The sequence below is a fragment of the Rhipicephalus sanguineus genome, chromosome 9, assembly GCF_013339695.2.
Source record: "Rhipicephalus sanguineus isolate Rsan-2018 chromosome 9, BIME_Rsan_1.4, whole genome shotgun sequence".
NCBI lineage: Eukaryota > Metazoa > Arthropoda > Arachnida > Ixodida > Ixodidae > Rhipicephalus > Rhipicephalus sanguineus.
Window position 1 is genome coordinate 137,900,860 of NC_051184.2, and position 11,581 is coordinate 137,912,440.

An 11,581-nucleotide genomic window follows, 5' to 3' on the forward strand; every position below is an offset into this window, starting at 1 on the left:
TTATACGCACTCATATATGTTGAAGAGCCGCATATGTGTTATATAACCAGTTGTTTACGGTTGGGTAACGCTGCCAATGGCAACGTGGGAATTACCAACACCAGAAGCAGTAAGCTGATATGTAGTGCTGTACTTTCAACTATGGTTTATTGCAGGGCTGGGCAAAGATACATTGAAATTGTATCGCGATACGATACAAGATACTCAGGTAAGAAGTATTTGAGATACAGATACAAGATACTTCCCGAATAATTGTATCCGATACGATACTTCCCAATTGTATCTTAAGATACTTCGATACATTTGCAAATTTGCTCTTATATATCGATATAATGAAGCAGGAAACGCTTATGAACAAAAATGTTTAATCGGAATTTTCTTAACTGCGACCAACTTTGTTTAATTTTGAGAAAATATCCCCAGATTTCTGTCTTACTGCTCAAGATATATTCGTTTCCTTCCGAAACAATTCAGGTTAACATGAGAGCTCTTTATATGCTGCGCTGTCAATGGTTCTTGTTTGACACTTTTGTAACTAATGGGGGCCGCTTCTCTACTTGCCGACCAGCTAGCGGGTTGCTATCTGAATATAAGAACGTCAATAAGAAGCCTCCGCACGATGGCGCAAATACCGCTGTGCACTTCAACCTTGCCCGTAAGAGTATTACCGTTTTCGCAATACCGGATCACCCAAAATGCAGCAACAACGCTGGTAGCGATATTTTTTCGTTACGCATCATGTTTACATTGAGGGCTTAAAACTGCAATGATTTGTATATACTACTTATCTGCTGGCGTAAAGCGTTCGTTAGCAACATATTGACTAACGTGCAATCTTTTGAAATTTCTTCTCCGAGAGAACTAGTGCCGTCGAGAATTGTCTCAGGCGTATTGTAGTGGCACAAAGCGTTGCAGAATACTACTGCTATTGTTAATTATTGCTCCGACTATCTCGTGATTTGCAACAGCGAAAAACTTTACGGTGACCTCAAAAAAGAAAACCAATATATTTTAGTCAAATAGCAAGGCGGTTCCGTATCAATCACAGTGAATACGTTTACAGGTCGTTTCACGCAACTATAGAATCAAATATCTAAAAAAAGTGGTTAAAGGTACACTAAAGAGCAAAACGATTTTTCTCGTATTAGTAAACTACTCTTTCACGATATCAGGAACACCATGCTTGCTGCGAAAAGACTCTTAGTAAATGAGAAATCGCGCAAAAACAGAAAGTGGGTGGCGACGCCACCTTGAAGTTTCTACACTATTCGCCGTGACGTCACATATTTTGACGGCGCCTACTTGGGCCTACGTAATTCCTAAACGGTAAAAATGAAGTACACTGTCCTCTGAGGGAGCCATAGAGTTATCATACCAAGTTTGAGGAAATTTTGTTGAGCCAATGGCGCCAAAATACGATAAGTACACATTGAAATCCATGACGTCGTGAGTGGAGATTATACCGCGAAATTTTAAAGTGAAACTTGGAACTTCATTTTCCCCTTTATTGATGCACCTATGATAGTGAAATTAACGACATTATAGTTCTGAAAGTACACTTTATCAATCTAAACCGATTCATTGTTTCTCTTTAGTGTCCCTTTACCCGCGACTGAATGAAACCAATGGAGTATGGCTTATCGTCATGTGGCGCTCCTCATAATATGTTTTATATTTCGCTTAACTGGCTGATTAACTGAGGTCAATTATGATTAACTGAAGTCAAAAAATGATTTTTAATATTCATTTACGACCAAGTGGGTGCCATCACGTCGTATAGGGCATTCCAAAACGACCGGTCCAATTTTTGGTGGCGACGTACATTCTGCGTGGTGATTTTTTTCCGATTTTAAAGGAAAGCGCACGAAATAGCAAATGAAACCACGTGACTCCGCCGCTCGTGCGCTACCCTACTTCAGCGCTCTGAAGCGTGCTTCGAGCATAACAACCGGCGCGCGAACTGTCAGCATATCGAGGACGACGGCGTTTCCTTGCCGTGTGCGGGCGTCAGAAATGTTGACGCACTGTGAAACCGATGCATAAAGCCGCGACCGGTTATTTCGCCATGGTCCACGCATCACTTGTTGCGCTCGAAGCGGATTTGAGAGCGCTGCAGTACGGCAGCGCACGAGGGCAATCACGCGTAGTCATGTTTCGCGGGCTTTCTTTAGATGTGATGCAAACGGAGGACAGAAAAAATGGCACTCATGGTGACAATCAAATTATGATCAAAATAACTGCTTGAATAATTTAGCAGGAAGAACAAAGATACAGTACACCAAGATATCTTATGTTACGTAAGTGCTTGTTCTAAGGCATCTAGCATCAGCACCGGTGGAGCGACAGTATTTAGAATCTCATTTGGATATAAGTCAATCTCATCGTATGTAAGTCAAACTTACATCCATGAGATCTTTTAAATCGATGTCGTGTGAAAGCCGCGAGACGCAAAGAAACCCCATTCTTGCATTCCTCAGACTTCGTAACGAAACACCACGCAAGGGAAACTTCGATAACGACACTTTAGGGGCATCAAAACTTTCGCGAGAGGTTCGTACGCGTTAGAGTACGTAGAGCAGTACAGTGTTTACGAGGAAGTGTCATGGTACCGACACGAGTGAAAAGAAAGAAGAAATTGCGAGAAAGCGAAGTTCGACTGCTCGTAGACGTTCGCGGGCTTGTTTCTGTCGAGATCGCGCGAGCGCCACCACGTGACTGTGCTCCACCAATACGGACGCGCTGACCTCATCGCCTGCCCTCGCTGGAGAACTCTGGCAGATATATAAAAGAATGTCACTGTCGTTAGTTTTATTCAAGTATCTTAGTAGCAGCAGTATCAGCTTGAGAAGCGTAGTTCAGCCACCGTTAATTGTTTCGCTCGGTGTTCTTTTTATAGAAGTATCTTGTATCTTAAGATACACGATACATTACTGAATGTATCGGAAATACAGATACAGATACTCGTCTTGCGAGACGTATCGCGATGCAGATACAAGATACCCAAGGAGTATCTTAGATAGTATCTAAGATACATGTATCTTCGATACTGCCCAGCACTGGTTTATTGGAAGGAAGGGCACAAATAAATATACACAGAGGTCAACCGGCTAACAACCGTGCAACTGCGCGTGTGCATCAGAGCCATGCCAGCGCTCGTGTCTTCATATCCTTGGTCTATGTCCTCGTCTTTTTTGCGCTGTAAGCTGATCGAAAATGAACTATATAACCAACTAGCCCAGGTTTCCCTTCTATATCATGGGCAACTTTCGTTAATGTATTCATCCGGGGTCGAGCAATGCTTCAATATTGCTTGCTGAATCAGGAATACAAACGTAATATTTATTAGACTGCTATAAAAGTGGAGTCAACACTGGAACGACAGACGTTAATCTGATGTGACGCCTGTATCGTAGGAGTACACACGGTAGGAGTATCATGTAGTGTTTATTGCTTTCTTGTAAAATTAGATAGCAAGCACCACAACCACAATTGACGTTGCACCGATATTACCCCTGCGTAGGCTGTTTTTCCAAACCAAATTATAGACCTGGCGTGGCTCAGTGGTAGAATACCTGGTTGCCATGCAGAATGCTTGGGTTCGATTCCTGCTGGGATCCTAATTTTCATTATTGATAATGGTTTTGGTTATTGGTTTTGGTTATTGGAAAACCGATATTGGTTTTCCTTAACGCTCTAGCGTTTAAGTTACAATTGTCTGTTCTCGCCGTTCCTGGGTAGATATAAACTCTCAATCACCTGTGGCGCATACGCGTACACCTCGGCCCGTGGCAAACGGGTATGTGCCACACGTGTCTAGTGGAAAGGGTTTGACGACGTACACGACAAGATATTCAGGTTATTCATGTCACGACCCGACAATCATATTCGTCAAATCTTCTTACCCTTCCATGCCAATTTTGGCCTACACCAAGTTAAGCAGGCGATCATGAGAGCACCCAGACGTAGGCGGCTAGATAGATAGATAGATAGATAGATAGATACGTAGATAGAAACGCTCAAAGTGCCAGAGGTTCGCTAAGAAATGCTTCGAATTTAATATAAGCACTAGTGCCTATCATGCTACCTCGCGAAGTAGTTTCTCGACGCGGTGAAACTATGGTTGGCTGCACATGTTCCGCAGAAAAGATTTTAAATGCGAAGCATTTCTTAGCGAACCTCTGGCACTTTGAGCGTTTCTATCTACGTATCTATCTATCCATCTATCTAGCCGCCTAGGTCTGGGTGCTCTCATGATCGCCTCCTTAACTTGGTGTAGACCAAAATTTGCATGGGAGGGTAAGATGATTTGACGAATATGACTGCCGGGTCATGGCATGAATAACGTTAAAATCTTGTCGCGTACGTCGTCAAACCCTTTCCACTAGACACGTGTGGCACATACCCGTTTACCACGTGCCGTGGTGTACGGGTATGCGCCACAGGTGATTGACAGTTCATATCTACCCAGGAACGGCGAGAACAGACATTGGTAACTTAAATGCTAGAGCGTTAAGGAAAACGAACATCGGCAGCGTTGACTCAACAAATGAAAATTAGAATTAGGAAAGAATGAAAATTAGGGTCCCAGCAGGAATCGAACCCAAGCATTCTGCGTGGCAGTCAGGTATTCTACCACTGAGCCACGCCAGGTCTATAAATTGGTTTGGAAAAAACAGCGTACGCAGGCGTAATATCGGTGCAACGTCAATTGTGGTTGGGATGCTGGCTATCTAATTTTACAAGAAAGCAATAAACACTACATGATACTCCTACGATGTCTACTCCTACGATACAGGCGTCATATCAGATTAACGTCTGTAGTTTCCGTGTTGGCTCCGCTTTTATAGCAGTCTAATAAACATTACGTTTGTATTCCTATGATTCAGCAAGTTATATTTAAGCATTGCTCGACCCCGGAGGAATACATTACCGAAAGTTACATATGATATTCACATCAACGCACCGTAAAGTGCACTTAGTCCGCCAGAACGACGCAGTGTCCTCTTCATTTCTTACGAGGCTGGGTGATGGCCTCATGCTGACCGAGGATGATGCCAGGTTGATTGACAGCCGCTTTGTAGACTAGGCTATGTAGGCCACATGCGCTCAGGTAGTCTACAAATACGACAAACACCATCCACTGATGTTGGTCTACGTAGCACTATCCAGGCCTACCAGACTCGACGCTATACCTCACCAACGAGAAGGGGGACTTCAGGTTCCGACATGTCGCCAGCTCTATCGACAGACAATTTGTCGACGAAATGACCGAGGCTGCCACGATTTCCAACAGCTGTAGCGCGGCCGCTACACTATACCTCATACTTCATTACACATGGACCCCTCGTCACCACGATCACGACCGGATCCTATAACAAGTCGTGACCAGCTGCTGGCACTCAATGATCACGGTGATGATGCCCTTGTTCAAGAACTGTCAAGAACTTCTTGCACACATGCACACGGGTTCGTGAAACGTGCGTGCGTTCTCGGGACACGTATAAGAACTACATATCAGCTTACCGCTTCTGGTGTTGGTAATATCCACGTTGCCTTTGGCAGCGTTACCCAACCGTAAACAACTGGTTATATAAGACACATTCGGCTCTCCAACATATATAAGTGTGCGTATAAAATTTATACAAATCTTTAGCGTCATTTTGTAACGTGTCGCTCAGTAAAAAAAGGTTACGCCACAGTCACCTACCCGCCGCATGCTTCGCATAACATCGACTCCCACGGTACGTGGGATCAGCCGAATTTTTTTCTCTGAACTTTCCTTTCTTCGTAGCAAAGTTTGCAGTTCTGATATTTTTCAATTATTTGTAATTGGTGCTGCGCACCCTGAGGTGCCTTGCCGTGTATACGTTGAAGTGAACATTAGACCCTGTTTTCAAATCTGCCAAAACCCATAATTTCTATCCCCATTTGACCACTTTCTCCCTCATGTACTGCCTAATATCAGACTGACCTTTAGGTTTCACGGTTGGTTTCTTAAGAATATTCAGGTTAGGACTGTGGATGGTTCCCACCTAACTGACGAGGCTGCTTGCAGGTTTCGAAAAACACTTTATAAAGACATGGAAGAAAGGCACACACACAAAAGCAAACGAAGCGCATACAAAGGAACAAAAAGAATCAACAAAAGGTCCTGATGAGCGAAGCGTCTTAGCAACAAGTCAGTCGATACAGGCTCACCCGTCGGAGAGTCGAACGCGCAGGAAAGTTTGAAAAACTTTCCTGCGGAAAGGTTGAAAAAAAAAATAGCGCGAATGAATCGTTCGTGTGTTGCCGTTGAGAAGACATGAGGTGAAACTTCCTGTGAGATGTGCAGGTCGTCTTCTCCCAATCAGAGACCCTCAACAAGGCAAGCAACGCCTTGAATCTTTTTCATGGGATCCCTGACGGTGGAAGAAGGCCTGGAAATATGTGTCGTCGACTCCAATACCAATGCAGGCAGGGGACTAGGACGATTCTGGTGTACACCAGAAGTCCGACGAACATGCGCATCTCCTCCTCATTGACCTCCCTCCAGGATCCGTCCCACTCATTGTGCGTTGGCTTTTCGAAAATACGCATCCACGCATACTTATTTGTGTGGTTGCATATCTCTGTGCCGACTTCTGCGGTGAAAAACAACGCGGGGAAGCCACCGCGCGGCTCTCCAAAGCACTAGGTCAATCTATACTCCCTCGCCGTCTTCACGGAGAGAACTCCTCTCGCCAGAGCCAAATGCTCCCACCCGAACGAAGTTGACATCTTGCAGAAAGAGCTGTGACCTTTAGTACGCACCGGATACGTTTACGTCAACGCCGGAAGCAATAAAAACGGCCCGAAGGGAGAGCGAAATTTACCGGCGGATACCTACGGGTGTTCCGGGGTGGTTTGACACACTGTCGCCGTCCGTACTGAAGTATGACGAATGAAGTCGTCTTCCGTGTCTGTGCCGCTACCATCATCCAGAGATTTCCGCTCAGATTCATCGAAATGCGTCGAAATTCACCGTTTCCGTGGAGCACCCGCGAGCGGCGTCGACGCCATGTTTGAATATGCGCTCACCTACCCGGCTGCGAGCGAGCTTTAAAAATATCCCCGCGGCTAAACAAAGAAACTCAGAAGCGTAACTGATAAAATATTGTCTCATTTACCGTTTCAGTGGTGCTAGCGATCCAGAGGCGCTCAAAGTGTGCCAAAATTTGAACTTCAGGTCATCGTTAGCTTACTAACGATGGGTATAGGCGCGCTCACAAAAGTGTAAAAGCAATTCCACCTCAATTTGCGTGGGCAGACGTACAGCACGCAGGCCATTTATTATTTAATTATTTGTTAATTTAGATAGATATTTTCATTTACTTTATATATTTATGAATTTATTTACTAGTGCACATTTTTATAGGGCACGTACAGGCTCGGGGTTTTCTGATGTAGGCAATTGTTGACTAGGTAAGTGTTCACGAAGTTACGATATCTTCACATCTCTTATTACTCTCAGCGTCGCTGTCACGTGAACCAATTCGCTATCTGGCGTTCGAGCTCCTTCTGGGCGGCCACGGTCGCTTTTCTTAAAAGTTAAAGGTAAAGGCCGTGCATGATGAATCATGATAATTTTCCGTTAAGTAGGTAACCGTTCGCAGAGGTACGAATGGCCTAGTTATATGCAGTTTTGCTGTAGAAAATACTCAACGATGTAGAGTACTAGCTACTATACTACGGGGAAGTGGTTAGCCGTGCTTGACTCAGGCGACAATGTTGTCACCTACTATACCGGACAAAAATGAGTGGACAAACACAATCACAGCAGCTATACTCGCGGACAACTTTTCTTAGCAATGAAGCGAAGGCTACAGAGCCAGAATGCACGTATCCTACCGCTAATGAATGTAGTCCCACAATTGCGTCCGTATTTTCTGCGTGAGATATATAAAATACTCCTTCGTTTTCTACATGTAGCTTTTTGAGACGGAACGCAGCGCACACAAGGGAGATACTTGTATTTCTTTTACTTTACACGTTGTCACTTTGCGTTTTTACGTGCGTGAAAAAGTCGCGCCTTTTACCCGTACCTTAGACGCTAAGCAGCGTTTGCGTCGAAATGAAACGCTAGCCATCACTTTCCACGGCGTTACGAGACGCGCGCCAAACCGGACTATTTCGCGTAGCATTACATGTGCAGACGCTGCGCCCCCGTAGCTTTCCCTTCATTGCCAAGAAAAGTTGTCCGCGAGTATAGATGAACAGAGTCGCCTCAGTTTTGAAAACCATAATTGATGGAGTTTTCAGGAGCAGAAATGACCACACGGTAATGACCGTTCTTCATGGCTGTCAGTAGTTTCTTTCGCGAAATATTATATATTTCGTTCGGTTGTCTATCGCTTTGTGAACGTACCTGAGTAACAAAGCCAAAATGTTCCTGATGCGTGAATACACCATGTTGGCTTTAAATGTAGTCATAGAGAGAGCGTTCATTACACTACCACTTGATCTCCTAGCTTGGCCCTCAATGCGAGCTGACGGGTGATGGCCATAGGTCGGCAAACTCATGAGTCGACTCACTCAGACTCACTCTGACTGAGATCTCGCCGTGAGCCTAAGTCTGAGTGAGTCCAGGTGAGCAATATTTAGATGCGAAGCATCTTATGGCGGAGTTCAATCCGGTGGTGGTGTGCGGCGTAACCACCCTTACTGCGCATGCGCAAGCCCTCTCCATACACCTCCTCTCCACTCTCCTCTCCGCTCCTCCTCTCCTCCTTCCCCTACCAGCGCAACGCCGCGATGAGCGCCAGCGCATGCGCGTCCCCTCCCCCTCTCTCTCCTCTCCTACGCTGCCTCCCTCTCATGCGCCTGTCGGCCGCGTTCCCCGCTCGCCCTGTGAGAATTAATGGCCGGGCTAGAGGGAAGACACGACGCGCGTAGCGTTCCTCTTCGCGTTCCACGACGCGAGGTCGGTAGCATGCCCAACGAACGCCAACGGAACGCGATCGTGCAAGTGCTCCGGCTTCGCATCGCCTCATGGTCCTTTTTAGCGGGAAATGGTGTAATTTTTTGGTGAGTATGAGTCCGAGTGAGCCCGGGTGAAGAAACTTTTAGTGAGTGTGAGTCAGAGTGAGTCCAGTTGAGGCAAGTATTGGTGAGTCTGAGTCCGAGTGAGCCCTAAGCGCAAAATGTACTTTTTGAGTGAGTCCGAGTGCGCTCTAACTTTTGTTGCCGACTTATGGTCTTATCTGCTCATCTTCAGCATTACTCTCAGCCTTATATGGACTTACGTTTATGCTCAAGTCTATTCACACATATCTCAGCACACTATTCATGCGCCACCTCAATATTTATTGATCAGAGGCGTGAGTTAGAGGAAGGGGTGCCAGTGCCTCTCCTCGAAATCCTTTTCATGGGAAGTTCCTGATAAAAATATCTCGTGTGAGTCGCTTATTGCATAAAACAGCCTTACTGAATCGATATGTGATAATAATGATATATGATATATGATGATAATTCGTACTTGAAGGTGCAAGATCAAAAGGCGTGTCGTAGAGCACTGATTATGCGAGATACTGGCGTTAGAGGAGATTGACACCATGATCGAAAAAGCTAATTTTACGCTAACGGACTCATGAGTCGACTCACTCAGGCTCACTCAGACTCAGGTGAAGCCATGAGTCCCAGTCTGCGTGAGTACGGCCGAGTAATTTATTGGCGAGTTTAGTGAGTCTGAGTCCGAGTGAGGAAAATTTTGGTGAGTCTTAGTCCGAGTGACTCTTCAGGGCAAAATGTATTTGTTGAGTGAGTCTGAGTGAGCTCCAATTTTTTGCCGACCTATGGTGACGGCACACATAAAAAAAAGAAGAAAATTGTGACCACCGGGCCACTAATAGCTTCGCTGTAAAAAATTAAATCCTACGACGCTGCGAACAATAAGAATTCGTTTTCATGTTGCCACGGCGCATGCGCCCTTCCAATAGCGCAAACGTCGCGAAACAACTTAGTATGGTCTCCGCACGCCGCTCGACCCTGGAGGCTTTGTCCTAGCGATCCCGGATTACTACGCGAAACGCCGCCCCCCTGCCAAAACGTCCCCAGTGGCAGAGGACAGCACAGCAATATGAAAAAAAATATTAGGAGCCCTTCCTCTATCGGGAAAATGGGGGCAAGAGAGGCTTGACGTGTGCGTGCCTGGCCTACCGCTTTCCTTTTTTTCTTTCTTTCGATCGCATTGCGCAATGCTCCCTCCTGACATTTTCCTTCCTGTATCCGGCAGTCGGACCATCACCCACGTGCTTAGCAGCGCAACACTTCTGTTGCTAAAGGCAACAAAGATGGTCATGCATGAAACAATGAAATGCAACAACGAAAGGCAGCACTGAAGTATGGCAACGTCAAAAGACAAGTGACCTGGATGAAAGATCGGATTTCCATATTAGAAACGGCTGATCGCCGACAAGCCCAGGATCGAGAGAGCGTCACTTGTTGGAAAACGGCGCAGACAAGTACGTACGTCACCGGCGCACTTTCGAGGGCCGAATTGCTGTACCCTCGCTGGTGCCGGGTTTTTCGTGAACGATGCCACTGCCGCCACCGAGATCTGCAGCTGATATAAGCTTCGCTTAAACGGTGTATTGGTCTCAAAAAGAATTGCTTCTAGGAAGATCGATACCGTATTCGTCGCTTGAGGTCTTAAGCGCGAAAACTACAGCAAAAGACAAGCAGGCCCTTAATATTTGTCGAGCAAGAGAGACAGCGAGAAAGAAGAGGGAGCAGAACAGACTCACCCACGTGACGTTGATGCAGCCTCTGTGGCGGCAATACGAGCTCAAGTGCTTCACAGCAAAGTTTCTCGAACTATGAAGAGAAAACGCCAGGAATGTCGCATGTTACTTATATTACAGAGTAAAAGAGTCCGCGCGTCCTTTGTTTTCCTCGTTGGGAGTGACAGCTCTCCTTCCCTTACAAGCTACATTTTACCTTAACCTGCCGCGTTGAATAAGGAGACTGGCGTGCTTGCCGGAGCGGTAAAGACGTCGTTCGCGTGATCGGAGCCTTAATGAAGCGGCGACGAACGCTAATTAAGGAAAAACGAGGGAAGAAGGTGCGTCGGTAATCCCCAAAGGGTAAGTAAGCCAAAGGAACTTGGCGTTTCTCTGCTCACGCCTTGCTCGCCGACGTCGCCCTGGCCTGGGATGGGGCTTACTTTCTTTGGCAGTTCGTTGTTGACCGAATGAACGACAGGGCAGGAAACTGGGTTAGGGAGAGCGTCTTGGTGCGTGGCTAGCCCAGACAAAATCTTATGCTATATTTGGCGGTCACGGTATAGCATACTTTTACGTATGAAATATATGACATTAACACTCTTGAATCAGCTCAAAAGAAAGCAATGCGGTTGATATACCGTCGTTATGTCTTGAACTTCACACCTTCATCTCACATTGTTGCGCTAGCTGTGCAGCTGTTGTGCCATATACGCCATCGTGAATGTCTTAAACTGTTCCATAGCCTTATTAGCACACCGCGCTACTCATCGACCAGCTCCTCTCCGTCTGCTTATAAAATGAAACCTACTTGTTGTAGCCACGAACTTGACCTTGCACCA